At 42.1% G+C, this 27,855-nt stretch overlaps 1 protein-coding gene across 12 annotated transcripts in view; it reads left to right on the forward strand.

Moving 5' to 3' along the window:
- The window catches only part of LDB2 (LIM domain binding 2), a 386,211-nt gene that overhangs the window by 245,866 nt on the left and 112,490 nt on the right, over positions 1-27,855 (forward strand). The window lies entirely within an intron of this gene.

The raw sequence follows: 27,855 nt of genomic DNA on the forward strand, positions 1-27,855 counted from the left end.
CAGTCCTGGAGGCCAGTCCACTGATGCCCCTGGGTGCTGTGGGAGCCTCCATGCCCTCCACCCCACCCAGGCAGGCTGTGCTAAGTAGCTTTTTCTCCAGCCCCGAATGTGGCCTCAGAATCCCTTTTCAACACCTGTTGGCAGTTGCTCCCCAAGACGCAACTATATGCCATCTGTCTTACTTTGCCAGGCTGCTATGACAGATATCACTTCTGGGTTGATGTAACAACAGGAACTTGTGAGTGCACGGTTTCAGAGGCTAGAAGGGCAAGACCCTGTGTTCCCCCTGAGTGTGGCGTCACGCTCTGGCTTGCCGCAGTCCTCGTAGCTCCTCGGCTTGCCTCTGTCTCTCTTCACATGGTGAACTCTCCCCTTGTATCTGCTCGTCAGTTTCCGCTGGCTTCTGCTTCTTGCTTCCTCCTGAGGCTTTCTCTGACTCCTGGCTTCTGGTTTCCTCTCTTTATAAATCCTCTGGTAACATGTACTAAGACCCTCCCTGATTCAGTTGGCCAAATCTTCCCTAATAATAGCATCTTCAAAGGGTCCTATGTACGAAGAAATTCCAACCCAAAGGAATGGGGATGAAGACTAAGATGGTGTCCTTCGAGGGATTCATAATTCCATCTGTCACACCGTCCATGAGTCAGCCTTGCTGAGGGTGAAGCGAGGCTGGTGGGCGGCCCAAGGTCGAAGTCCTACCTGAAACCCATCTCTTCCTCATTCCAAAGCCCTGTTGATTCTCCCGATGCTGCCTCTTACCCATGCTGCAGGGCAGAAGTGCCAGGTGATGCAGAGAGAGCACCAAAGAGAATCAGGAGACTCCAGGTCTGCAGGAAACTAACCCAAATGGTCCCCCTCTCTGGAGGGCAGCTGTTTCCTAAGCTCCAAAATGGGCATGATAACTGCACGTTACCTCCAGGGCTCCTCAGGAGGCCAGTGTGAGCCAACCCTGGCAAGGCGTGGTGCCCGGGGCTTGGCACATTGCAAGGCTCCAGGAACTGCTTGTTTCCTTCCGCCTGCTGCCTATTGAAAGCACCTTTGGGAAACCACAGGTAATGCAAATGCCTTTTCTTAGTTCTCTGAGACCCTAGTTTAAGGCCACCCTGAGAACACTCAGCAAGGCTAGGTCTAGAGCTAGAAGAGTTCTGGACTGCACCACAAGCCTTTCTCCCCTCTCTGTGCATCCTTTGGCAAATCACTCCCTACTCTGGGCTTCTCTTGTCTCTTCTTTTTTAAAAAATCAGTGGAGCTGTGTGATCCTTGCCATTCCCAGATGTTCTGGAGTGATCTTCCTCCAGCAGATGAGCATGGTGCCCAGGGGATTCTGTAACCACATTCTGTATCCCCTCTCCTCCCACTACCTTCCTCCTCCATCCCCCTACCTCTGATTCAAAAGGGAATTCCCTGAGCCAACGACTATGGATGGGATAATGTCCTTTTCTTTGCCTTTTTAAAAAACACACAATGAGGCTCTGTCAGAAAACAACTGCTGCCTGTTCTGTCAAAATCGAGTCAAGGGAGAGCAATCACGGTGCTTCCTTTAAGGACTGGCACATGTACAGTTCATGGCCATTCCAATACCTGTAAGTCTTTCCCATGCTTAGATTTTGCAAAATATTGTGGATTTCCCCTCTGAGGGAGGGCCTGTCTCCATAACACTTACCTACCAGCAGGTGACTTGAGTAAAACCACATATGGCACAAAACCCAAGCTTCTGCAGACAGCCATGCGGTCCAAAACTGGTAGAACCTTGATTCTCTTTTAACATGAAGCAAGATCCAAAGGACCAGCAAAGCAGTAGCTCATTCTGATTGCAGGCAGTGGCCTTGGTGTTTTATTTAATAAATAGCTGGCAACCAGCAGCATCCTGGTTTCTCTGAGTAGCAAGAAAAGGAGCATCAGGTCAGAGTCACCATCGTGATGCTGGAGGGACCTGATGCCTCCCTGGCTTTTCAGTAATGCCCATCTGCCTTCTGGTTTCTGCCTTGGGCAGCATTCTGGGACAACAGCTGGGACTGGGGAGGCTTGATCTCTTAATTATTGCCTCCGGCGAGCAAGAGCAGGGAAAGTGAAAACATCTGTAGCTTGTTGGTAGGCTTGGATCCTGTCCCTCACAAAAGATATGTTCAAACCTGGATCTGCCTTCCTCTGAGTGTGAACCCATTTGTAAATAGGACCTTTTGAAGATGTTAAATTGTGACTGAATTGAATCAGGATGGGTCTTAATTCCTGTGACAGGAGGCCTTAAAGGAGAGGAAATTCAGGGCCTGTCAGTCAGAAGGCGGCAGTGGCAGCCAGAGAGGAGAGAGGCCACGTGATGAAAGACTGAGATCCCAGAGCACTGCCAAACCCGAGAGAAAGCATGGTCTTGCTGACATTTTGATTTGGGGCTTCTAACCTTCAAAACTGTGAGGCAATGAAAGCTTGTTGTTTAAGACAACCTGTTGTGTGGTATTTGTCATAGAAGCTCTGACAAACTAAGACTCTTGTGTGTTGAACAAGGTTTCTCTATGGACTAGTATAAAACCATGACCCTATTTTGATTTCCCATCATCTCTTTAAACTTACAGGGGCTTGTTTTAGTTTCTTGTAGCTGGTGTACAAATTTCTACCAACTTATTGACTTAAAACAACAGAAAGTTGTTTTCTCACAGTTCTGGAGGCCAGGTATCCAAAACTGAGCTGTTGGCAGGGTAGGTTCCCTCTGGAGGCTATGGGGGAGAAACCTGCCCAGTGCCTCTCTCCTAGCTTCTGGGTGATGCCAGCAATTCCAGGCATTCCTTGGCTTGTAGCTGGATCGCTCCAATCGCTGCCTCTGTTTTCATATGGCCCTGCCGTCCCTGCCTCACTTGCAGTTTCCCCATCTCTTCTAATGACTTGTCATTAGATTTAGGGCCCACCCTAACCCATGACGATCTCGTAGCAAGATCCTTAACATAATTACATCTGCAAAGACTCCCTTTTCCAAATAAGATCACTTTTGCAGGTTTCAAGTAGATGTAACTTTTGGGGGCCTGTTGTTCAACCCACACAGAGCTTTTCCTCCCCCTGGGCCTGGATGATGCAAGCCATGTCTTTTGTGCTTACTCCCAGATAATATTTCACCTCTTTGAGTTTCAACCATGATCTCACTTTACTAATTAGACTATCTAACACCAGGTAATAGTCAAAGCTCTGGGCTTGAGTTGGACCATCCCCCTTTCCAGACCTGACTCAAGCTGGAAGTGGACCGTGGAAAAGGGAAGCCTTGTCCTTTTTTTCTGCTCTTTTCTGATCACTTCTTTCCTTCCCCCCACATAGAATTGCTGTTTCTCCTACTGCAGGTCTACGGGAAGGGTGAGGTGGGAGTGACGTGATGGTTCACCCTTGGCTGGATGACTTCATGTTATCTGGGCCTGGCAAATATTGAAAGCAGAGACCCTAGGAAGGCTGAGCCAATGGTGAGAGCAGATTCAATTTCTCCTGCGGTTCTGTGAGGCTCTTGATTTGCACTCCACTGGTTCCCTGTCTCCTACAGCTCCCTTGACCCAGGTAGCTGCGTCTGGTTCCTAGAACCTGGGGCATTCAGCCAGCATCTGTCAAACAGCCTTCTTGGACCTGCCCCCTCTCTCCCTAAACTCATTGGCTCACAGGACACCTTCACACAGCCCTTGGCTCACAGCCGCTAAGGTACAGACTCATTCCAGCCTAGCAGTCCTCCCCCGGCTGGCCACCAATGGCATCCAATCTCCCTTGCCTTTCTCAGGACATGATCCCCTCTCGCTTCTCAGGGAAAGGGCAGCTACCTGTCCTCTGTGTCTTCCAACCACCAGAACATATTTCAGAAAGCTCTGTGTACTCCTGAAGCCTCACCCAAGAAGGGGGTGGAAGGGTGGCCAGCCCCGTGCCCTGGGAAAAAGATGCAGACTTACATGGAGACGGTGCTCTCCAAAGCGATCTCTTCATCATTTCCTATCCCTCCACCCACTATCCTTTTTTATCTCATGTTCTGGTTGCTACACCTGTTGGCATCTAACAGGGTCCTGCCCTGCCCCTCACGATGCTGTGTGGTTATTGCATTAACTCCTCCAATAACGTGGACATAGAAAGAGCCTATTCTAGTTACATGGGTTATCTCTTATGCCATTCATACTACAGAAAGTGGGGGCACATGGAACGATAAATTGGGAGACTGCCAAGAGGCCAGGCTGGAATTTCTATAACCATGCAGAGAATTGAGTGTACCTAGTTTCTGTACATAAATAACTGTGCAGGCCCTGTGAGGGGTGGAAAAGAGGTAGGAGAAAATTAAATATGGCCCACTGTCTTATGCTTTGTGTGAAGCTGAAGGCCTGTCAACATGGAACGCATGCATGGATAGTGGGATGTCTAAAAAGCATATCTATGAAAGTGATAAGGTGTTGGATGGTCTTTCTTGATCAAAACCTCGGTAGCAATTGATGAAATGGCTACTCAAAAACACTTCCATAGATCAAAACAACAATGAGGGTGTAGGTTCCCATCCAACTCTCTGGTTCCATGGCTTTGACTCTGTTCCACCAGTCCTGCCCTGCCCCTACTTTATGCTGCACACCTTTTCCAATTCCAATTTTCTCTCTCCCTCTCTTACCAAAATTTAAGGTTGTTCTGCCCATCTAAACCCTACCTCTCTGCCAAGTGACACTGGAAGGAAAATATTAATAGCTCTTGTCATCTGTGTTACTATGGTGGTCGTTGCTTGGACAGAGCTCTAGCTGTCACTCTGGGGAATTGTGTAGTCCATAAGGAAAGATTTTACTCTGGAATTACCTGATAATTGACTATCAACCTTACTATCGGGAGGTGTAGATTTTCTACAAAATGGGTAAATCAGAACATATCTAAGTGAGAATGATAATGAAAACAATGACATGATAATGAAACAATGACAAGTTTCATTCTAAAGTTTCTACAATTACTGATACACCTGTTCCTTAGCAGCAGCCATTTACTGAGTAAATATACTAAACTGGACACCAGTAGCACAAAGGTGCTTCTTGGCACCATGGGCTGTGCTTTGAAAGAAAACAACTTTAAAAAATAAGTTTGTACATAGAATGAATGGAGCACTGAGGTGGGGTCCTCACCACCCGTTCCCATCAGTGAGGACACTGAGTTGGGAAGTCAGACAGTGGAGCAGAGCCGGAGCTAGCTGTCAGCGTTCATGACGGCCAGTTATGAGCCTCTCTTCCCAATATCTCACTCAGTGACACAGTTCATAGCTGGAAATCAGCCAGGGTGGGAATATTTATACCACAGAAACTGGTAGTCACTGCAAGTCAGGGCCTTTTTGTTTCCAGAGGGCCAGTTTTTAAACACTTACCAGCATGTCACCACAGTTAGAATTTTGGATAACTCTTCTTACTATCATTTTGACTTTTACTTCATTTTAAACGGAACCATTTAGGAAAGCTGTGAACACAGAAGAGGACATACAAAAGAAGACGCCTTGAGCTCTGTAGAAGAAAAGGTTTCTTTTCTTTAGTCTTGGACTCCAGGAAATGAATGCTTCAACAAGTTCAGTGAGTCGTCCAGGGTCCTGCAAGAGTCAGTAGCACATCGTGGGGGAGAAGGACCCTATTTTCTGTTTATTATAGTATTCCAGGTGCTCCTTTTATTCAAGGAAAAGAAAACGCTGTAATGAAGTGCAATTTAAAAATATTCCCCATTTGTTGTAATGATTGGATGATATATCTCCACCAAATAGTAGGTGAACTTCACTGTATGTAAGGTATGATACAGGAGATGGTTTTTACAAATGGCAGAATTGGGGCAACAGGAAGTTCAGAAATTCATGTCCAATACTTATTTTCCTGTTGCCTTCTGCACAAAGATTTGTGTGGGTTATTTTCGTTGTTCAACATATGTTTACCGAGCAGTTTCAGAGCTGTGTTTGGGGCAAAGATCACTAAGACAATAATTTTCAGATATGTTCCAATCACAGAGATGGACATGCAAATTAGTTGATCACAGTGTGACAAGACTAGAGATAATTGCGCAGGGCTCTAAGAATTGGGGAAGATGTCCAACTCAGGCTGAGGGGTCAGGAAGTCCTCCAGTGGGAGGACCATTGACCGGGGGTGGGGAGTAGATAAGGAGGAATTGCTTAGGAGGCATGGGTGAAGGAACAGCATGCAAAATATAGTTATAGAATGTAGATTGAATGGGCACAGTGATGAGAGAGGACCTGGCTGAGGTGGCAACCAAATGATTCTAAGGTAAAATGTAAACAGAAAAATACTTACTAAGATAATTTGCATAGAATCAGTCCAAAGTTTTCTAGCAGCCCTTTCTTCCTACCTGTGCCCTATAGAAAGAAAAAAAAATAAGAAAAAAGACTGGAAGGGGACCAAGAATTCATCAAGGGCTTCCTCTACTCAAGGTTATATAGTCTTTGCTAAGCTTTCCAAGAATGAATGTTACCTGCCCTATTAATTAAGGTCCCTAAAGGAAAAGGTTCCATGAACTCATCTGCTAACTTACTACAGAGTCTGACTGCTCTTACAGTCTAGAAGATCCTCAGGTTTAATTAAATTCTTTTGTATCTCATTCTTTCTTGACACACCTTTTTTTTTAGATTTATTTATTTATTTATTCCCCTCTCCCCATTGTTTTGTGCTTGCTGTCTGCTCTCTGTATCTTCTGTGTCTCCTTGTCTTCTCTTTAGGTAGCACTGGGAATGGATCCTGGGACCTTCTGGAGTAGGAGAGAGGCGATCAATCTCTTGTGCCACCTCAGCTCCCTGTTCTGCTGTGTCTGTTATTGTCTCTCCTCTGTATTTCTTTTTTTATTTATTTGTTTTATTTTTATCTTTTTTTTAAGATACATAGATCACACAAAATGTTACATTAAAAAATATAAGAGGTTCCCATATATCCCCACTCCCCACTCCACCCCTCTCCTCCCACATTAACAACTTTTTCATCAATGTGGCATATTCATTGCATTTGATGAATACATTTTGGAGCACTGCTACACAGCATGGATTATAGTTTACATTGTAGTTTACATTCTCTCCCAGTCTATTCAGTGGTTTATGGCAGAATATATAATGCCCTGTATCTGTCCTTGCAATATCATTCCAAGTCCTGAAAATGCCCCCACGTCATATCTCTTCTTCTCTCTCCCTGCCCTTAGCAACTACCATGGCCACTGTCTCCACATCAATAATACAGCTTCCATTGCTAGAGTCACAATTATTCTGTAGTAGAATACCAGTAAGTCCACTCTAACCAATATTTTATTCCTCCATCCTGAGGACCCTGGGATGGCGATGTCCACTTCACCTCTAAATCAAGAGGGGGCTTAGATCCCACACGGCTGATGGATGGGAATCTCCTGCTTGCAGCTGTAGACTCTCTCAGTTCCCTGGTGTGGTTGTTGACCATCCTCCCTTCCCTTTTAGCTGTCCTGGATAAGTCCAACAAACTGGAGAGTAGGTATTTCCACTCTGCTGAGGCTCAGGGCCCAGCTGGCACATGGTCAGTCCAGAGATTTAAGTCTCCTGAGCATATACCAACCTCAGCACCAACCACAGGTTCAGTAAAAGTGACAGAAGAGGCATGTGTAGAGAGGTCTCAGAAGGATCTCAGAGACAGCCAAAGTAGATACAACTCCAGGTAGTGGTGCTCCTGAGGGCTATGGAGACACCCAGGTCCTGCCGTCATGACAAATGGCTCTGGAGTTCAGTGCCTTGCCAGTGGGCCCTGCTTTGGAATTTGTGCTCCTGAGTGTGATGGAGTTGAATTCAGATATGACCTCTGTGTCTCTTTTTGTTGCAGGCTCTTGCTGCACTAGTGCTCTGCATGGGCCAGCTTGCCTTCAACAGGAGGCCCTGGGAGTCAAACCCTGGACCTCCAATCACTTGAGCCTTGTCCGCTTTCCTCTTTCTTGACACACTTTTTTTTTTCTCTCCCCTTGCCCCCCACCCCCCCATCCCGGTTGTCTGTTCTCTGTGTCTATTTGCTGTGTCTTCTTCTTTGTCCGCTTCTGTTGTTGTCAACGGCATGGGAATCTGTGTTTCTTTTCCTTTCTTTTCATTTGTTGTGTCAGCTCTCTGTGTGGGCGGCGCCATTCTTAGGCAGGCTGCACTTTCTGTCGTGCTGGGCGGCTCTCCTTATGGGGCGCACTCCTTGCATGTGGGGCTCCCCTATGCGGGGACACCCCTGCATGGCAGGCACTCCTTGCGCGCATCAGTACTGCGCGTGGGCCAGCTCCACACAAGTCAAGGGGGCCCGGGGTTTGAACCGCAGACCTCCCATGTGGTAGATGGACGCCGTAACCACTGGGCCAAGTCCGCTTCCCTTGACACACTTTTTGATTTGTATCTCTTCCATTGTGTGTGATCTTTATTTCATCCAGTCATTTATTCTTAATTCACTTATGGTGTGCCTACTGTATGCTTACTCAATGGTTCTTGACCTTATGGAGCTTTAATAGAATACTGATACCTGGGTCCCAACCCTGTGAAATTGGCAGAATGCACCTACACTGGGGCCAAGAGTCTCTGTAATGATGGCAGGTGATGAAAAATGATAAAAAATAGTAGTAGCAGTAGTTTTAGCAGTGACAGAAAACCTTTACTAGGGACCATGCATGTTCTATTTTGCATAAATCACCTTACCTGAATTCTTAAAACAATGCTGTGCAGTAGGTACTTTCATCCTCTACATCAAAGACAAGATGCTATGGCATGGAGAAGTTAAGCTATTTGCCCAAGGTCACAGAGCTAGTCAGTGGCAGATCTGGGCTTGAGCCCCATTTATTCTGCTTCTTAACTGTCTATCATGCAGCCTTGGTGTCTCTGTAAAGTTCCCCAGAGGGTCCTGATATATTTCAGAAGTTGAAAACTACTGGCATAAGTGGTAGTACCAGGCATGTAGAAAGGTATTGCAAACTGGTGACAACTTTCTTGTTGTTCCTTGATTTTGCTGTCGAGTGTGGGGGGCAGATCTGCTAAGACACACACATGCTATGCATCATGTGCAGAGGCATGTACAAATTAGTATATGGGGGGGTGTCTGTGTGTCAGAAGGTAGAGGAGAAAGGTCAGAAGGGAGAGAGTATCATTTGGCTTTAAAATCAGTAATCTATTCATGAATCCTTTAGGGGGTTAAATGTCCCTGGATATCTTGCTCTCATGTAAAAGTGTCCCCGTAAGCTAGACAGCTAGGAAAATGACTGTGTATCTGGTGCTACCAGGTGGGGGAGGGGAGGGTGAGCCTGTGAAAAGATCAGACTGACCCAAATTCCAACTGATTTATGCAATCTATTTCCTAAACCAGCCCAGTGGCATGTCTCCAGACACTGGTTTCACTGGTTATGAAAGGGAATATGAAATAAGGAACCCAGTGATTGTGTTATCTATCCCCAAATTTGTTTCTCTCATTCTCTCCATTGAATACAGCAAGATAATGGAGAGTAGGGGGTTGAGACAGTAAGGGAATAATATCTCCATGTTTTGCTCATCTGTATTTTCCCAGAAGTCAGGTACACAGTAAATGCTTGCTGAAGAAATGAATGAAGAAATGAAACCACATTTCTTTCACATTAGCATTTTCTCTTGGATGTTGATGATGATGAAATGATAATCGTGATGATTATATGAGGATGATGATATGTTGGTGGTGGTGGTGGTAGTGATATCCATGTGTAACCTTATAGTCATTATCTCATTTTTTATTTTTCTCAATGTCTTGTGAGGTCAGATGGACAGGCATCATCATCATCATCATCATCATCATCATCATTCCATTTATAATTAAGGAAGTTGAGTCTTAGTGAGTTTAAGGACCTTGCCTGAGACCATTTGGTGGCTGTGCAAAATTTGGGTCTTGGGTTCTGCCCTACCAAAGTCCATGCCTTCTCTGCTCCACCTCGCAACTATTGTGGGAGGCACTGCCAAACTCTGACTGCGAAGTAAGACTTTGCATCAGAGACATATGAGAAATATGTATCTACTTTTCCCTCTGAGATAAAAGATTTCTGCAAAAAAGATGTATTTATCTTTGGGTCATCTTCATATCATACCAGGTGCATTGTAGGGTACATCTACCCACTGGATGCCAGAAGCAACACTCTAACCCCAAGTTATGACAACCAAAAGTGCTTTGAGACATTGCTAATACCCCCTGAGGAGAAAGACCATCTGCTGTTGAGATCCACTGGTATAAAAGTTTTGTCCAAAAAGTAATTTTTCAATTAATTGGTCTTGGGGTGCTATAATTTTACCATTTTTTCTTTAATGGAAACACCGAGCTACATATTTACTGAAAAGACTGGTAAAGATTACAAAGCAAGAGGTTAGGAGACAGAAGATAAAGCCAGTCAAATGTAATTGTCATAGTCACATGATTCATAATCAAGAACCCATAAGACTTATAATCTTCTTAAGAAGATTCCATTTTCTTTGTTTTCTTGAACTTTAAACTTCTGTTCACTTACTTTTTTCAGGAGCTGAGTACATTGGAGTTTGTTTATATACATATATTTCCTTCAGGAGTGTTCAGCGCTCTTTCCCTCCTACCTACTTAAAATCAAAATTAGCCAACTAAGTTAATTAAAAAAGAATTAAGTTAGAATACTTTGGTCTTTGAGTCATGAGCAACATTTATTTTCTACCCGACAGATGAACATTGAAATTCAGGAAAAGTATGGAATTAAAGCCTAATAAAATGTTACATAAATTCTTAAGTCATGTTGACTTAAGTGCTGAGATCATGCCAAGAAAGTTAATGGAGCCGGCTCCAGGGACGCTTATCCAGTGATTTATCCACCTCTGCATTTCTAAGCAAAAACACATGTCTGCAAAATGAGCCTTTGCAAAGCAAAGATGGAAAGATCAAACTGTCAAATGTACCTCAGACCTTTCCCATGCATTCAACTTTCCTTTTTAATGACAGTCTTGTACTTTATACGCTCAAGGAAAATACAGCAGGACCCTGACATAAGTAAGAATTTATTTTTCCTTAGAGACCATTTCCCATGTGGTGTTCCTGTTCATACTTCAAAGATGACCCCATCCTAAAAATTAGGCCTATTTGGTGGTTCTCTAAGTAAGGAAACTGGTGAGTGTTTTTTCCCCTGTTTAATAATTGGTCTGGTATCTGCAATTGGAAGACAGCCTGGTATACGAGAAAGATCGATGGCATTGACCTTCATTACTTACTTCACCAAATTACTGGTTGTGAGACCTTAGGTGAAGGTACAAGGGTGAAGGCAAGCCACTTAGCCCCTCTGTGCCCTATTCTCTTCCATAAAGGAACTCCTACTCAAGAAAGTGATAAGGATTGAATGTAAGGAGATTGAGTAGAAAAAGTTCCTAGTGCAGCGTATGGATAGATACCTAAGTGTTTATTCCTGTTCCCTTAGCATCAGGGTCACAGTCTGACTGCCCAGCAGGCCAAAAATGGCTTGCATATGGGTTTGTCTTGTGAAGTGTGTACAAACATTCTGAATTCATTGTGAGTATTTAAAAATCAGGAGATTTCAAGTAAACATCTAAATTTCAGAATTTGCTTGGAAATCAGAAGGTCTGGCAACACTGGGCCCCTGTAGATGGGGCATGTTCTTCCCAGTCCCATAATCCCCATCACTCCCTGACATCTTGCACCTGGCCTGCATCACTCATTACTATTACTTGCTTGGTGCTTTTAGGACTTAACCTCGACACTGCAAATAAGCAATTATGGAGACTCTGGTACATGGGAGGCCTCAAGAATGCAGGGGCCTAAGAACAGAACATAGACCCTACCTTCAGGGGATTCCTAGTCTTATTAAGTGATTATTGTAAGTGATGATTTCAATCAGCAGGAATTTATTGAACTTCTACTATGGCCTTGGCACTGAGGATACAACTTAATAAGTTACAGCCCCTGCCCAAGAAAAGCCTGCCCTGCTGACCTCTTCTATCACGTTCATTGGAATGGAATTTTCATTTTTCTGTTTCCAATCCAGAGTAAGATGTCTAACAACATTGACTTTTATTATTCTGCAACATCAAGTTGAGCCCCTTTAGTTTTTTGCTGTTTTTGTTATTCTACCGATGGCATAAAATCACTGAATGACTTTGCTGTAGATATCTTTTAGTCTGCCTAAAATGTAGGAGAATGGAAAACAGAAACTAAAAATATTTTCCCTTTTTTACCTCCTATAGAGAAATATAAATATATGACTTCCCAATTCATAGCCTAGTGCCTGGCAAATAGTAGAGACTAAGTAACATTTGTTCAGTGGAATGAATGGATGAATGAATAGACGTTGGATGAAACTAAATGGTTTATCCAGTTCATGCACTGCCCCCCCACACACACACACTCATTCATTCATTTAATCAGCATATATGTGTAGGGCTGGGGAAAGAGTGCTGCAAATACAGGGGACAGCAAGTCCAAAAGCCCTGAGGTGGGAAAAAGTTTGATGTGTTCCAAGAAACAGAAAGAAGGCCAGGGTGAAGGGAACCTGGAAGGAGGGAAGGAGAGAGAAATGGTCAGAGATGATGACAGCAACCATAGTACGCAGTGCCTCGTGTGTCTTCTTGTAGAATTTGCATGTATTTTCTAATTGTGGTGGAATGAGAAGATCTGAGCTCCATTTTTAAAAGATCGCTTTGTCTGCTGTCTTAGACTCCTAGGAGTACCAAAACCTGGGTGCCTGATAATAAAGGAAATTTATTGTCTCACAGTTCTGGAAGTTGAAAGTCTGAAATCAAAGTGTCGGTTGGGCCAATTTTCCTCTGAAACCTGTAGGGGAAAATCCTTCCTACCTTCTGCCTCTCCTTAGTGTCTGGGGGCTTGTAGGCAAACATCAGCATTTCTTGGCTTGCAGCCATAGCATTTTAATCTCTGCCCCCACTGTCACACGTCATTCTATCTTCCTGTATCTGTGTCCCTTCCCCTTTCTTATAAGGACGCCAGGCATTTTGAATTAAGTCCCCGCTCCCCACCCCACTCAGTTATGACCTCATCTCAACTAATTCCATCCACAACGACCCAATTTCCAAATAAGGTAACATTCTGAGGTACTTTTGAGGGATATGATTCAACCCTTTACAGCTGCTACCTAGAGAATGGATTTCAAGGGAGAAGAGTTGAAGCAAGGAGACCAGTTCATGATGATTGAAGTAGTGCAAGCAACAGGGGATGGGCAATGGCCACTAGGTGATAATGGCAATGAGGGCAGATTTGGGACTGAATATGAAGATAGCGCTTCTCTTGGCATCGTGAGCCTGTCCCATAGAAATATGATGTCTGCCACATGTGTAATTTTAAATTTCTACTACCACATTCTAGGAGATACATTTTCTAGTAGCAACCCTCTTGTTCTGAGCATTGAGAAGAAACTTCTTTTCAAATTCATTGTGTGTTTGCTGGAAATCTCTTAACATTGTCTGCTTTTATACCTTTAAATTATTTCCCACAACAGTTTCAGTTGGCTTTGCTGCAGGATAGTGCAGTTGCTATTCATCCTGATATCCATGACATTTTTACTTCTAATTGCTTTTTCTTTAACTTCCTAGTTGTAGAACCAGCTTGTGATGGTCTTTACTTTTACATCAGTTTATAGTTTTACTTTTAAGATTTGTCCATACTCTTTGTTTTAACTGGACAGATAATTTAATAATATCATAATTAAAATAATAGTTACTTCAAATTTAATTACCAATTATGATTTACATGAGTATCCCTTTAATGTATGCTGTCTGCCTAAAATATTCACATGAACACATTACAATGTTATGATGGTGCCAAGAAAAAATCATTCAAAGAGAATGAGTTTGTTGACATGGGCTAAATCACAGAAGAGTTTATGTGTAAGACTAGAAACAGTGCCTGACATGCTTACTACAAATCAACAAGAATATCTCATGCAATGCAATAGTTGAATTGAAATGTAAAGTGAGGTTTGACAAAAAGCTATTTATACTCCTTCAGTTTCTAAATTTAATTTTAAATGAATTAAAATCAGTTAAAATTTAAAATTCAGCTCCTCAGTCACTCTAGCCAAATTTCAAGTGCTTAGTGGCCATGTGGGGCTGGTGGCTGCCTTGTGGATGTCACAGCCCTGCCTTTCCCTTCTCAGACCTGTTCTTCACTGATAGAGAAATGATTGAGCAGAGAAAGCTCCAAATACTATACCCTTCCATCTCCACCCTGCTTTTCCAATCCTGTGGTAATCAAAACTGAAATATCAGGATGAGCTTATGGCATTCAGTAAACAAAAGTGTTAAGGTGAAACAAAACTTAAGCCCTTAGGATCCAGATCACATTTATAAAAGATGTTTCCCATACAAAACAAGCAACATTTTCTTTAAGAAAAAGAAATTGTCCATTTCACATAAAAAATTGACTGATGCATGCACATGTGCTTTTTTTTTTTTTGTACCTGTTAAATTTTAAGTACAAACCTAGCATCATTGACTATGCCAGGACTGACTAACAGCTGGCTAAGTTGGCTTAATATGTTCATTTTTGTTAAATAAAAAATATGGGGCTGTTAGGGGCTGCTATAGTCCATCAAACAAATAGTGCCAATTTTAAATGCCACAGTTCTGCAGGAGACTATGGCTTTCTGCAGTCTGTGGATCAGATCCTATCTGGTTTAAAATTTGTGTAACTGTGGATTGACGCTTATTAATGCCTTTGCGTGCTCGGTGCAGTCAGTGCTGACTGCCATGCGCACACACCTGCACTCATCTCTTTCGGTGAGCATTTTTGTTCTCCAGAAGCACCCTCCTGCGTAAACCCTGATCCCACCACAGCCCCCCTAACGCTTCTCTGGGCCTGCCATCTACTTGCCTTGTCTCTTGGTAGTGCTTTGAAGCAAGAACAGGCCCCTTAACTGTCTGTGAGAATCTGGATTTCCAGAAGAATCGCCCTTGACTTCCTGCTGCTGACACAAGACCCTCTTTGTTGCCCTGTCCCCCATGGCTGGTGTCACAAATATGAAGGCTGCTCTTCCATGCTGGGCTCAGAATGGCCCCCTTTTAATTAAAATATGGATCTATATTTTTCAAATGCATTTTCAGGTTCTGCATGGAGAGAAGTGCTTCCCCTGCCGAGTACAATTTCAGATTGGGCAATGTAGGTGCAGATTTCTTTCAAAACTCTTTGAAGTTTCAGAATGTGCTTAAACCCTAGGATGATTTTTTTTTCTTTCTGATTTTATATTCTCAATGGTTTGCTGGGCATTAGGGAAGAGCTTTCATGTATTCACATCTTTGGGGTTCTGAAACATTATTGGATAAATATTAAAGAGGACCAAATTGAATCAAAGGTAAAGTGAATCAAATAAGATCTAAATAAAATTTAAAAATCAACACTTAAAATTATTATTAATCAAGACTTCGTGGGGAAGTTATTGACTAAATGTAATTCTCATTCCAAAGAATCAAGGGTGTCTTATGGGTAAAAAAGTACCCTCTCTGTATAGTCAGCCAAAGGGGTGCTGATGCAAAATACCAGAAATTGGTTGGTTTTTATAAAGGGTATTTATTTGGGGTAGGAGCTTACAGATACCAGGTCATAAAGCATAAGCTACTGCCCTCACCAAAGTCTATTTTCACGTGTTGGAGCAAGATGGCTGCCAACATCTGCGAGGGTTCAGGCTTCCTGGGTTTCTCTGGGTTCAGCTCCTGTGTTTTCTCCACAAGGTCAGCTGTAGACTATCAGGTGAGCAGCTCTGTTTCTCTCCCTGGGACTCCAGCTTTAGCATCAAACTCCAACATCAAAACTCGAACATTAAAAGCCCTCAACTCTGTTCTTTACCATGCGTTTTATCTGAGTCCCCACCCCTTGGTGGGTGCGGACTGAACACCCTAATCATAACTCAGTCATGCCCAGGTACAGATCAGATTACAAACATAATTCAATATCTGTTTTTGGAATTCAGAACCATACCAAACCACTACACTCTCCAAATACCTGTCAATGTGTCAGTATGGAAATAGAGCCTTAAATTCATCTTTTAAGATAGCTAGGAATATCAGGAAGGGTACCATCTCTAGGCTTAATTTCCCTAACTTCCGGAATGGATCATGTGTCCTTCAGGTACCACGACACATTTTTGGACCTCATTTTTGATATTTATGATATACTTTAAAATTGGCCTTTCTCTCTTACTTTATTGGCATTTATATCACACTTTATATTGCTTTTTCATGCACATTCTTGTCTTTCCCATGAAGTTATTAAACGCCCTGAGGAAAGGGAGAATGTTGGGAATTTGTACCTCACAGTGCCAAGTCAAGGGCCCCTTTAGACTCTTCCTCATTTTGTCCCCTGATTTACTCTGAGCTGTCCCTTCAATTGTCTATAGATTTCTTTGTATAGGTCAATATTCTTACCCTCAGTTATTTGTCTGCTCTAAATTTTCAAACAAGTTCTTTATATTGTATTTAGACCTTGGGTGCATAACTTGATTATAGACTTTTAGTCTTGCAATAAATTATTAATTTGGAATCATTCAACCCATTTGGAATACTACTACCCAAAGCAGTGTAGTGACATTGTTCCCAGACTTGTCTAGCACTTTCCAGAATGGACACTGGTAAGTTCAGAAAGGAGCTCTGAATTTTCAGAATCACTTTCTATCAATTAACTCCCCAATACAATAAACCTTATATATTATATATATATATATATATATATATATATATATATATATAACTAATCTTGACTGCATCTGGAGCTCAGCCTAAGCAATCAGAGTACATCTTATGCTCCTCTTGTGACCAGTGCAATTATATTCCAGTCTGTTCTGCACCCACCATTACTTGCCCACTGGGATGGCCCTAGGCCTAAGTTCCCAGGCCTCCATTGACCTCTTCTACTTCATTTTGTTATTTTTGTTTTTTTTTTCTTCTTCTTTATTTTCTTCTAAATGTTACATTCAAAAAATATTAGGACCCATATACCTGCCACCTCCCCTACCCCACCCCTCCCACATCAACAACCTCTTTCATCATCGTGGCACATTCACTGCACCTGGTGAATACATTTTGGAGCACTGCTGCACCACATGGACAGTGATCTACATTGTAGTCTACACTCTCCCCCAGTCCACCCAGTGGGCCATGGCAGGACATACAATGTCCAGCATCTGTGCCTGCAGCACCACCCAAGACAACTCCAAATCCAGAATTGTTTTCCCTGCCAAATTGGCTTTCTGTCTGCAAAGTCTACAAATTCTGTTTTCTCTAAATGTGTCCTTTTATTTTTATTCATGAACCCCTCACTGGAGTTACCCATTCTAGTCTCCTGATTTTAAGCACTTTGGAGAAGAGCAGGATTTGGACTTTTTGAAGGTGTTTCAAAGACAGATAAAATCATCCTGCGAATTACCCTTTATTTTGAGATAGGAACACTTTATTTTTGCCATTTTGAGGCCTCAGAGTCACAATAATTCCCAGTTGTTTTTTGTTTTAAATTGCCCAAACCCAGCTATTGCCACAATATTGCTGCCTCTAAAACTCATCCAGGTGTGTATCTGCATTCTGCGCGTTCGATGGTGGAGAGAGTGGCCACTCAGTGATACCTGGTAGGAACCCTAAAAATGAAAAGGAGGGTGCCTGTCAGGAAAGGGGGGAAGCATCTGAGGCAAATGAAATTTTGAGAAGCAGGGCAGCCGGGCATTGGGGCGTTTTCTATTCAGCTGCATGGCCTCTGCCATGACGTGCTCAAGCTGTGTTTCATAGACACTCCCAACAGCTAACTTCAAGCACATTTTCACACTGTTTGGCTCAAGCTCCTGGCAGCGTTCCTAAACACTCTGAGGAAATAATTCCACAAAGTGGCATAAATTAATGTGACTAATTAACATGATGTTAATTATTTGTAAATTGTATGTTTGGATACACATTACTTGAGAGGCATATGTTACATTCAATGTTTACTGAAACAAGTGACTGCTAATAGCTCCTCCTCAGTGTTCCCTTCACAACAGTCAGCAAATGGAGGCTTCTCTAAAAATAAAAAAAATGTGTCCTCAAGGGAGCTGCATGAATGACGGAATTAAAATCAAGTGCCACCGAAGTAGCCCTGATGTCTTAAAAAGTGGAACTTTCGGAGTTTTTCTGCTTCACACCTGGTATATTTTGGGGATGGCTTCGTTAAAGCTGTTTTATTTTTCCTACAGCCCACAGAGGGTCAAAGCTTTTGGGGTACTTCTGAGGTGGTATCCGAGATCTGACTGGGAAAATCCCAGCATCTCAGCATGGCCTTCCAGAACTGTGTCTGTCCAGGCCAGCCCCACCTCCCTCCCACTCCAAGTGGTGGGGCCAGTTAAGACCAAAGCGTGTGAAAAATCTACCAGCCTGGCCACCATCAATTCGGAATTGTCCAGGGATTCTAACTTAGCAACAAAGCATTGTCTTGGGGCTCAAACTTGATATTCCAGTTCTTAGTCCTGGAGTAAACCAATCTAGTTAAGTGGCTTTTAAGTTCTGATGAATGTATTTTGTTTCTTCAAGGTTCATTTATTTCAGTTGCTTTGGGTGTGTATCACTAACCTGCAAAATAAATGATTTTTTCCACTTAAAAAAAAAAAACAAAACTGGCGCACCATCTTCTCTCTGAGTAAAACCACATGTTTGGCTGATATTCTTCTATCAGGATTGCAAAACCAAGTTCAATGGGGTAATGATGTTGATCCTTCGTCCGACAGAGTAAACAAGGCCATGGTTAGATCCAGCCGTGGAAAGTCAGGGGAGGCCCACCTCGTTTTCTAAATCCCATTGTTTGGGACAAATATCTCCAGCTTTCTTTTTTCTTATTGCAAGCCTGGACCTGAAATAAAGGCAGGATGAAAACAAACCTATGCTCCAAAAGGATCAACTGAGTAAACAAGGCAGTTCAGCCTGGGGGTTTCTGTGCTCACTCCAGAAACAGACGTCGCGCTTCCCCGGATGACTGTTCTGAGGGGGACATATTGACTGGATTTACTTCCCTGGAAGGACAAGTGAAAATATTTATGCAAAGTCTAAATCATTGTAATTTATTCGTGGGCACTGGTGACTTAAGTAAAGGCAAAGAATCATGCTTAAAATAAATGCCCAATTAGCCCAGACTCTGAAGCTGCCGCACATCCTTATGAAGTCAGTAACTATGTTCGGTGCTGTCACATCTGACGCTAATCTTACTCATATGGCCACCATGACAAGGGCCTGACATAGTGCCTGGTCCAGAGTGGACGCTGAAGACTTACGTGGGTGAATGAATGTATGATTCCTGGTGGGGAATTAAAAAGAAACTCTGTCTCTTCCTCAAGCCTAGCTATCACAGTCATTCTCAAAACTGTGGAATAAAACTATGGTATAATCATACTCCCCAGAGTCTCCAGATGGAATTTTATTTTATTTGAATTTAGTTGGATTAAATGAATATGTTGATACTTTGGGGATAGTGGACAGAAATGGATGTAGAGAAAGTGGAAGGAGGCTTGGCAAAAATGAATTGCCAAAGACTTGAAACTAGGATTCTAGAAGGGCCTTACATTTAGGTTGGGAAGCGGATCTGAGAGAGAGCTACTATCTATTCCAACAGAAAGGAGAGTGACCTTTTAGATGACAATATTGGAGGATGACATGACCTAAAATATCAGGAGCACCCACATTTGTGAAGGCTGTGATAGTCTTGGGTGAATCTCTCAATGTGTTCACTTGCAGAGAGACATTACAAGGAAGGTATCAACTGTTGCTATCCACAGCTGATTTGGTATTTTGAAACAAATACAAATTTGTTTATAGTCATTGAATGTTATAAGTAGAGTTCCAGAGTATAAATATTTGAATTGTATAAATAAGTACAGGAAAGAAATGGAATATTTCTACTCCTTCTGAACATGTATCTTGGAGAACTTAAGATGTCCTGGATTTAGATTCTTTGTAACCCCAATACCATTGAGCTTTCATGCAACTCCACTGGGTAAGTTCTAGCATTGTCTCCATTTTATAGATGAGAAACCAGACACAGAGAAGTTAAGACACTTCCTTAAATGCCACAGCTTATAAGTGGCAGTGCCGAGATTGGAAATTAGGCACGTTGATCCCAGAAGTTGTTCTGACCATGCTTTGCCTTGATTAAACAACAGAGAAGCTTTCTCTCAAGGGGAGAGTGCCTTCTCCCTTTTAAGGAGGAATCTCAGAAAGATCCAGGACTTGGGCCACTTTAGGGGCAGAATTGATGACAAAAAGAGACACCCTTTACCATCAGACATAGAGAGTAGAAGGAAGAGATAAATATTTCTTAAAGCATCTTTCCTCTATTCTAGCCACCGGCTCTGTGAATTCCTTAAAATATTTTCCCAAATAGCCCTGCACTACTCTCTCTGAGTTACTTTGATTGTGTGGCATTGGTTATTTGTTTAGTTTTCAGTCTCTTGGGCTAATCTCTAACTCTGGTAGCAGTAAAAAGAATAATAATAAGAATTAATTTTGACATAGTGTTTTCTATATGCCAAGCACTGTTTTGAGCCTTGACATAGATTATGCAGTAGAAACAATTGTTGACACCCCATTTTATATGATGAGGAAACTGAGGCGACAGAAAGGCTAATCAGCTCTCTGAGTCTGATTTCCCAGGGTCATGATAGAGTGATATCACTCTATCATTGAGTGACAGAGCTGGGATCCAGTCAGGCTGGCTGTATCATCTACACTGGTTTTATATTCACTACTGGATCTACAGCTGTTATGAATGCACACATAATGAAGAAAAAGTGAGTGAAAATGCATCCAATAGACTCACTTGCTCTACACAAACATAGGAGCCATGTATGGGTTTTGCTGTTCTTTGGCTAGGAAAGAATTGGTCAAATACTTTGATTCTGTTTGTTTGTTTGCTTTTTTTTAATCTATCCCAACATGTCTGTATGTTCAGGAATATAAGAAAAGTGAAAAGTGTATAATACATCAGAGCAATTAGATTTTGGTCATATATTTTGCAGGGAAACTCTTGGGCAAACTTACACTTCATCCTCAAAAATGGAAGCATTTCATTCCAAGTATGAAACTTGCTAGAACTGCAATTCTTATATCAGCTTACCCTGAAGGCCAAGTACTGTAGCCAACCCTCAACAGTATAGAACTCAGTAATATTCCTACTAAGGATATGCTGAGAGGAGAAGAGCAGCTGTAAAGAGATGAAATTTAAAGCTGAGATTTGACTTCTTGCCACCATCTAGTTAACATGGAATTAATGTTTTCCTTTTCTACATAAAAAATTAGTTTTCTAAGGAATCATAAATTTTTAAACCAGCAACTGTCTGATTTCTGATTTTTTTAAAAATTCAAATTATCAGCCTCAGCTACCATGTTTAAACTCTGCCCTGCTTTGTACTTGCTCAGAACATTCAAACTTCAGAGCCCTTCATCTGTGAATTAATCATGTATGGAATGTATGCAGTTAGGATTTAGCTATAAATATAAATGAAATAGCTCCAGCCATGGCTGATTTCAAAAATACTTTTTTCAGTCCAAAAAGAAAAAAAAGAGCTTTAAGGAAAAAAATGTTGAGAGGAACAATTAAATATGATAATAGTTTTTTAGGCATTAAAACGTGGGGCTTGTGCTGTGTATGAACCTTGATCCTAAGACTCGACAAATCAGAGACTATATTGTCAATGGGAAAAGAATTGAAAAGTGTTTACAAACTCCAGAGTATCTTTCTCATTTGATCTGCAGACACATGGGAAAGGAGGCTGCAGGCATTAATCAATGAGAGGAATTAGCTACCTGCTGGGTTATACAGTTACACCCTAATACTAGTTGGCAAGAAGCTGGAGAACTGAGAAAGATGATGCAGAGAGAGAGATACACAAACACTGCCTGGTTGTCCAAGGCATATTCCTTAGACCAGGCTTTCCTCCCCCAAATGTCTGTGGCTTGAAGAGCTAGAATGTGCTTTTATCTACTATCGAGTTTCTCATCAAATCCAGTTCAACATGTCTTCACTTCTGATGATGGATAAGTAAAGAACTGGAGTCTGAGTTAGAGCTGTCAGCTTGAGTCCCAATTTTAACACTTACTCGGTATGGGACTCCATTTACTTTAACCCTTATTGAGACTCAGCTTCTTTGTGTACAGAATGAGAACATCTGCCTTTTGAGATTGTTGCAGAGAACAATGGAGATTGGAGGGCCTAATTGCACAGCCATACATTGAATACCTATTATGTACCATAACGTTGTGCTAAGTGCCAAGAAAGTAAGAAACAATCCCTTCTCTCAAGGAATGTACTGTCTGGAGACAGACTAGGTAGAGAACAATACTTAGAATGCAGTCTGAGAAATGAAATCCTAGAAATGTGTTCTAGGTATAGGGAGGTGGCACAGGAGAAAGCTGAGTAAGCCGGAAAGGTGAACTAACTTTGACCACAAGTACCCTAAAATTGAATGCATTCTTTTTCTTTCTTAGAAGATGTAAGAATCAGGGAAGCCTTCACAGAAAGCATCTGAACACAGTATTGGAGACTGAATAGGAATTCACCAGATAGGTGTCAGAAAGAGGACGTGGCATGAGCAAAGGCACTTGGGGCAGTCAGAATAGAATGACTGGGGTGGCTGGCATAGCACCAGATCAGGGAGGAGCTTGGTTGCCTTTCCCAGGAGCTTGGGCTCCATCCTCAGCAGGGAGCCATGTGGTCAGATCTGGCACAGGTACCAGGGGCCTCAGAGAAAGGAACCTGGGAACCACTACTCCACGCAGGCATTCATTTACAAGGCACTGCTCCCTGCTTATTGTGCAGGTTTTTCTTATTTAACAGCTTTGTAGAGAGAGAATTCATATACCATACAATCCCCCATTTTAAGTGTACAATTCAATAGTTTTTAGTGTATTCTGAGTCTTGCAGCCACCACAATCAATTTTAGAATATTTTCATTACCAACCTCCCCCCATCCCCGTAAAAACATACCCATTAGCAATTATTTCAATTTCTCTCTTCCCCCAGCCCCCAGCAACCACTAATCTACTTCCAATCTCTACAGATTCATTTATTTTGGACATTTTGTATAAATGTAATCATAGAAAACATGGTCTTTTGTAACTGGGTTCTTTCACTTATATAATGTTTTAAAGGTTCATCCATGTTGTCATGTATATCAGTATTTCATTCCTTCTTGTGGCCAAATAATGTTCTGTTGTATAGACATACCACATTTTGTTTATCCATGCCTCACTTGATGGGTATTTGGGCTATTTCTGCTTTTTGGCTGCCATGGATAATGCTGCTGTAAACATTTTTGGAAAAAGTTTTTGCATGGACCCATGTTTTCATTTTTCTTGGGTAGGTATCTAGCAGTGAAATTGCTGATTGTGCAGTAACTCAGTGTGCAGCCTTTTGAGGAACTGTTTGACTCTTTTCCAGAGCAGCACCTTTTCACCTTGAGATCTAATATACTGGTTATTATTTGTGGCTGGGTGAACTTTGTGGGGGAAAAGCAGAGGAAGACATTACAGCTAAAGTCAGTCTTTTGCTGCTAGTTAGTGCTAGGAGTGGATCAGCTATTGGGATAATGCTGCATAACAATCCTCACATCTCAGTGGTTTACCAAACCAAATATTTACTTTTGCTCTTAGTCTGTGACTGAGCTGCTACTCTGCTGGGCCCTGCTTGGGTCAGTGGGGTTTGGCTCTAGGCATGGGTCTGATTTGTCCGGGAATCCGGGACTGCCCAGTCAGTTTGCTTTCAGCAGATGGCTGACATGCTAGAGCCCATGTCAAACCACAAGCGTTCTTTTCGCCAAGGCAGGGTCACACGGCTAAACCCGAAGACAATGGTATGGGACATTTGCCTATTTTTCTGGAAAGTTCTTCAGTCACAGGGCAAAGTATATGTTTATAGAATCCTACAACAAGGAGGGAGTAAGAATTGGGAAGAAGGAATCAATATACCACCATCCATATGGAATTTGAAAGTACTCTGAAACCAAGTTGTTCTAAATCAGGTGGTAAGCAGAGAAATAGACAAAAAGAGGGAGTGGGGAGAGAGATTTCCACATAAAAGCATATTTTAGAAAAAACAATAATGAAAGAAAGTCATAGTAACTTAGACATCATTTTTTAGAGATGTGCTTGAATGAGAAAGGAAACTTTGTAATTAACCTGTTGATTTTTCATTTTCCATTAGTTTGCGCAAGGAGTCCTCAAATGCTTGGTTGCTTCATAGAATCACAAAATTTGGGGTTTGGAAAGAGCCTTACAGAGGCATCTCATCCTAACTATACAGCTGCAAAAAAATGCTGAAAGCTGGGGAAGTGGACTTGGCCCAGTGGTTAGAGCGTCCGTCTACCACATGGGAGGTCCATGGTTCAAACCCCGGGCCTCCTTGACCTGTGTGCAGCTGGCCCATGCACAGTGCTGATGCGTGTAAGGAGTGCCCTGCCACGCAGGGGTGTCCCCCGTGTAGGGGAGCCCCACGCGCCAGGAGTGCGCCCCATAAGGAGAGCCGCCCAGCGCAAAAGAAAGTGCAACCTGCCCAGGAATGGTGCCGCACACACGGAGAGCTGACACAAGATGACACAACAGAAAAAAAACACAGATCCCCGTGCCACTGACCACAGAAGCAGACAAAGAAGAACACGCAGCAGATAGATACAGAGAACAGACAACCGGGGCCGGCGGGAGGGGGGAGAAATAAAATAAATAAATCTTAAAAAAAAAAAAAAAGGAAAATGCTGAAAGTTGCTCCAGCTCCAGGACTGGACAGTCCTGCTTCCTGATTGTGCCTCCCTGTGGGCCAACTTGGGCTATCCTTCTAGTAATTACTTACGTTCTCCTTATCTTCAAACTCCCTGTGCTATCCTCAGCCCATTGTACAAACAGAGCCTTAGGAAGATTAAGGCTAAAGCCACAGCTACTAAGTGGCAGATTTGGTATTTAAACTCCGGGCTAACTGACTCCTGCTTCCATTCATTCCCAATCTGCCTCTTTTAACCAAAATCTGCCTCCCTTCCCACATTCATCCTAGGTTTTTTTAAGAAGTTAAAACATTCCTCTTATAGGCTTACTTATACTTTGAATTTGCCTATTCTTTCTTTCTTTTTTTTAATCACAGCTATTATAAAAGAAACCCTAGTCACCATGTGCATTAGCTGAGTGGTGGAATCGAAATCACTGCAGTTTAATCTATTGCCTAAAATATTTTGTAGTTATTATCGGACTTGAGTTTTCACTGCTTCTCCTTTTTCCTCACCCTAAATTGAGCACATGATTCATAGAAGATATTGTTTTATTTCAATGTAAATGAGGATTCTTCTTTTCTCAATGCAAGTGAATGCTTGTGTTTATTTCTTTCCATCATGTGGACCACTGGAACCAGTGAAGTTATCTAAAGTTACCTGGAAAGGTAACCGAGTAATGATGAGGCTAAAAGAAGAAAAGAGTAAGGTGCCAGGAAGATTCATTGGCTTGAATATCTGAAATTGGAAGGTGAACAGAAAAGGCCCAGATTAACAGGCGAGGATATATGGGGATCTGAAAGGCAAAATTACAAAAGACAGATGCCACATCCAAAAGTCTAAGACAAAACCTGGCTCATGTGGAAAATCTGGTGATCATGTAGGCAATGAAAAACTGGGCTGTAGGTAGGAGCTTGTGGTATTAGCTCAGCCCTTCTTTAAGGAAATACCTGGACTTGGAATGAAGGATCATAAGAGCAGGTGCCATCCATTAGTGTGTCTGCACTAGTTGACATACTGCATTCAAAGAAATTCTATACTCAAAGACATTTTCCAGAATGTCAGTCATAAATCTTCCCTGCACTCGCCCTCTATGCTTAGGCTTAAAGAAACACAGCTTACTCCAAAGGGTCTACCAAATTTAATGACATTCCAAAGGGACAAATTTCCCTGTCAGATCATAGACAACAGTGCTATGAGAGTGCTCATAAACCGTGTGCAAGCAATTGACAAGGTGACAAAACATTGACAAAAACAATTACTCAGAAGCAGCACTTGGAAGGGTTGTTGGTTGTTTAGGAGATACCAGAGAATCAGGGAACAAACATGCTTACATGCTATTTTTGCTATTTCACTAAAAAATATTTCTCAGAATGCATCTCAGGAATCTGTAAGAAAAAAATCAGCAGAGGAAATAAATACACTATGTTCATGCCTTTACACTTTCCTCAAGAAATACACTTAATTACTTGGCAATTTTTTTCAAAAGATCACTAATTGCTCTCCGATACAGACCAAAATGTAAAAGTTGTTTTGTGATATCTATATGGCTAACAGTTGGAATAGAAAAAACACTTTGATGTGCTTAAATATATTGTAGCTTGAAATACTTACTGTATTTTAAGGCCTGATCCACATACTCTATTTTGAGAATAATGTGCCTTCTTGGTTTGGAAAATGCAAAGAGATCAGGTTTTTAACACTATTTAACAACAGCAATAATGGTGGTAATTATGGTAATAATAATGATAATAGCAAATAACATTTAGGTGCTACATTGTGCCAATTAACCATGCTAAATGTTTTATTTGCCTTGTCTTACTGACTTCTTGATACCATTCTAGGAGAAAGGAACTCTTTCTTATCAACCCTTAGTTACAGATACAGCCTCTGAACCTTGGAGCAGTCAGTTCTCCAAGACCATGCAGGTTGGAACTAGGGAAGTCTGACTTCATGCCCTGGCACAGCTGTAGGACGCAGGAGCCTCCATGACCTTTAGTAAAAAAGGCCCCTCCCTTTAGACTTTCATCTCCGTCTATTGGGAGAACCTTGTAATAAACTGATGGTGTCAGCCACAGTGGCTTCGGCCATCTACCTAGATGTGCCGTCATAAGAACACAAGTCCAGGGCACCCATAGCGTGAAAGGTGTCCCCTTACAGCTAGCTCTGCCCCTCACCAGAGCCGAGGTGCGGGCTCTCAACCAATCCCCCCATTCAGGCAGAACGTTCCCATTGCCTGAGAAAAAGATTTTCCTTTTCTCTCCAACTTAAGTCCGAATGAAACACTGTTGATCTTGTTGCCAATTACCTGTTATTCTATTCAGTATTTATTCTCAGGCCCTCTCCAAGTATTTGTTTCTCCCCTGGGGATGCAAAGACTTTGAGAGAAGATGTGTCTTGTCATGAGCTGGCAGTCTAAGTGGAACAAGTAATGAAACAGGCAATTTTTGTATGAACCCAAGGGCCATGGGTTTCCTAGTAAAGACCACCTGGGAGTGGTGGTCGTGGCCATCTCAGGGGAGTCACTGGCACCAAGGAAGAAACCAGGACCCTGGATCTGGGTTCACAAGAAAGAGATCACAATGGACAATTATCAGTTCTGCGATAATGTTATTTCATTCCTTAAAATATTGTTACTTTTATTTGTCTTCCTTTTATCTCCTGGTATTTTGTCATCTTGTCTCTGAGCTCCTAGCCTACTGGCTTGGTGTTCTTACCAAGTTATTCTATGTCAGAAAGTCTTTATGGGGGTCTGTCCTGTTTTTTAATTTGTTTTGTTTTTTCCCTTGGATGTGGCTTTTGTTCTGATTTTGCCTGTTTTGGGATTTTTTTTAGCATTTTTTATTGTATTTTTTGAAGGTTTTGCCTGTTATAGTCTGTGCTGCCCCATTGCCTTCTCTTTTATTTCTTTCCTTTTATTTCCCTGTAGTTTATTCTCATAGTTACAGTGTGGTTCATTGCCATCTTAATTATGCTAGGAAGTTCAAACTTCGAGTCTACCTGAAATAGTAAGGATGACCTTTTTGCTCTCTTCCATATTATCTGGAACTGTTGTGATGTTTCCTCCAAGTGATTCACTTTTCTGAGGCAAATTTGTTCCTGGGAGATGAGACCAAGTTTAGAAGCCATGCTGTGTTTCAACTTGCCATTCCACTTCAGAATTTT

Source organism: Dasypus novemcinctus, chromosome 1, assembly GCF_030445035.2.
Source record: "Dasypus novemcinctus isolate mDasNov1 chromosome 1, mDasNov1.1.hap2, whole genome shotgun sequence".
NCBI classification, from domain to species: Eukaryota; Metazoa; Chordata; class Mammalia; order Cingulata; family Dasypodidae; genus Dasypus; species Dasypus novemcinctus.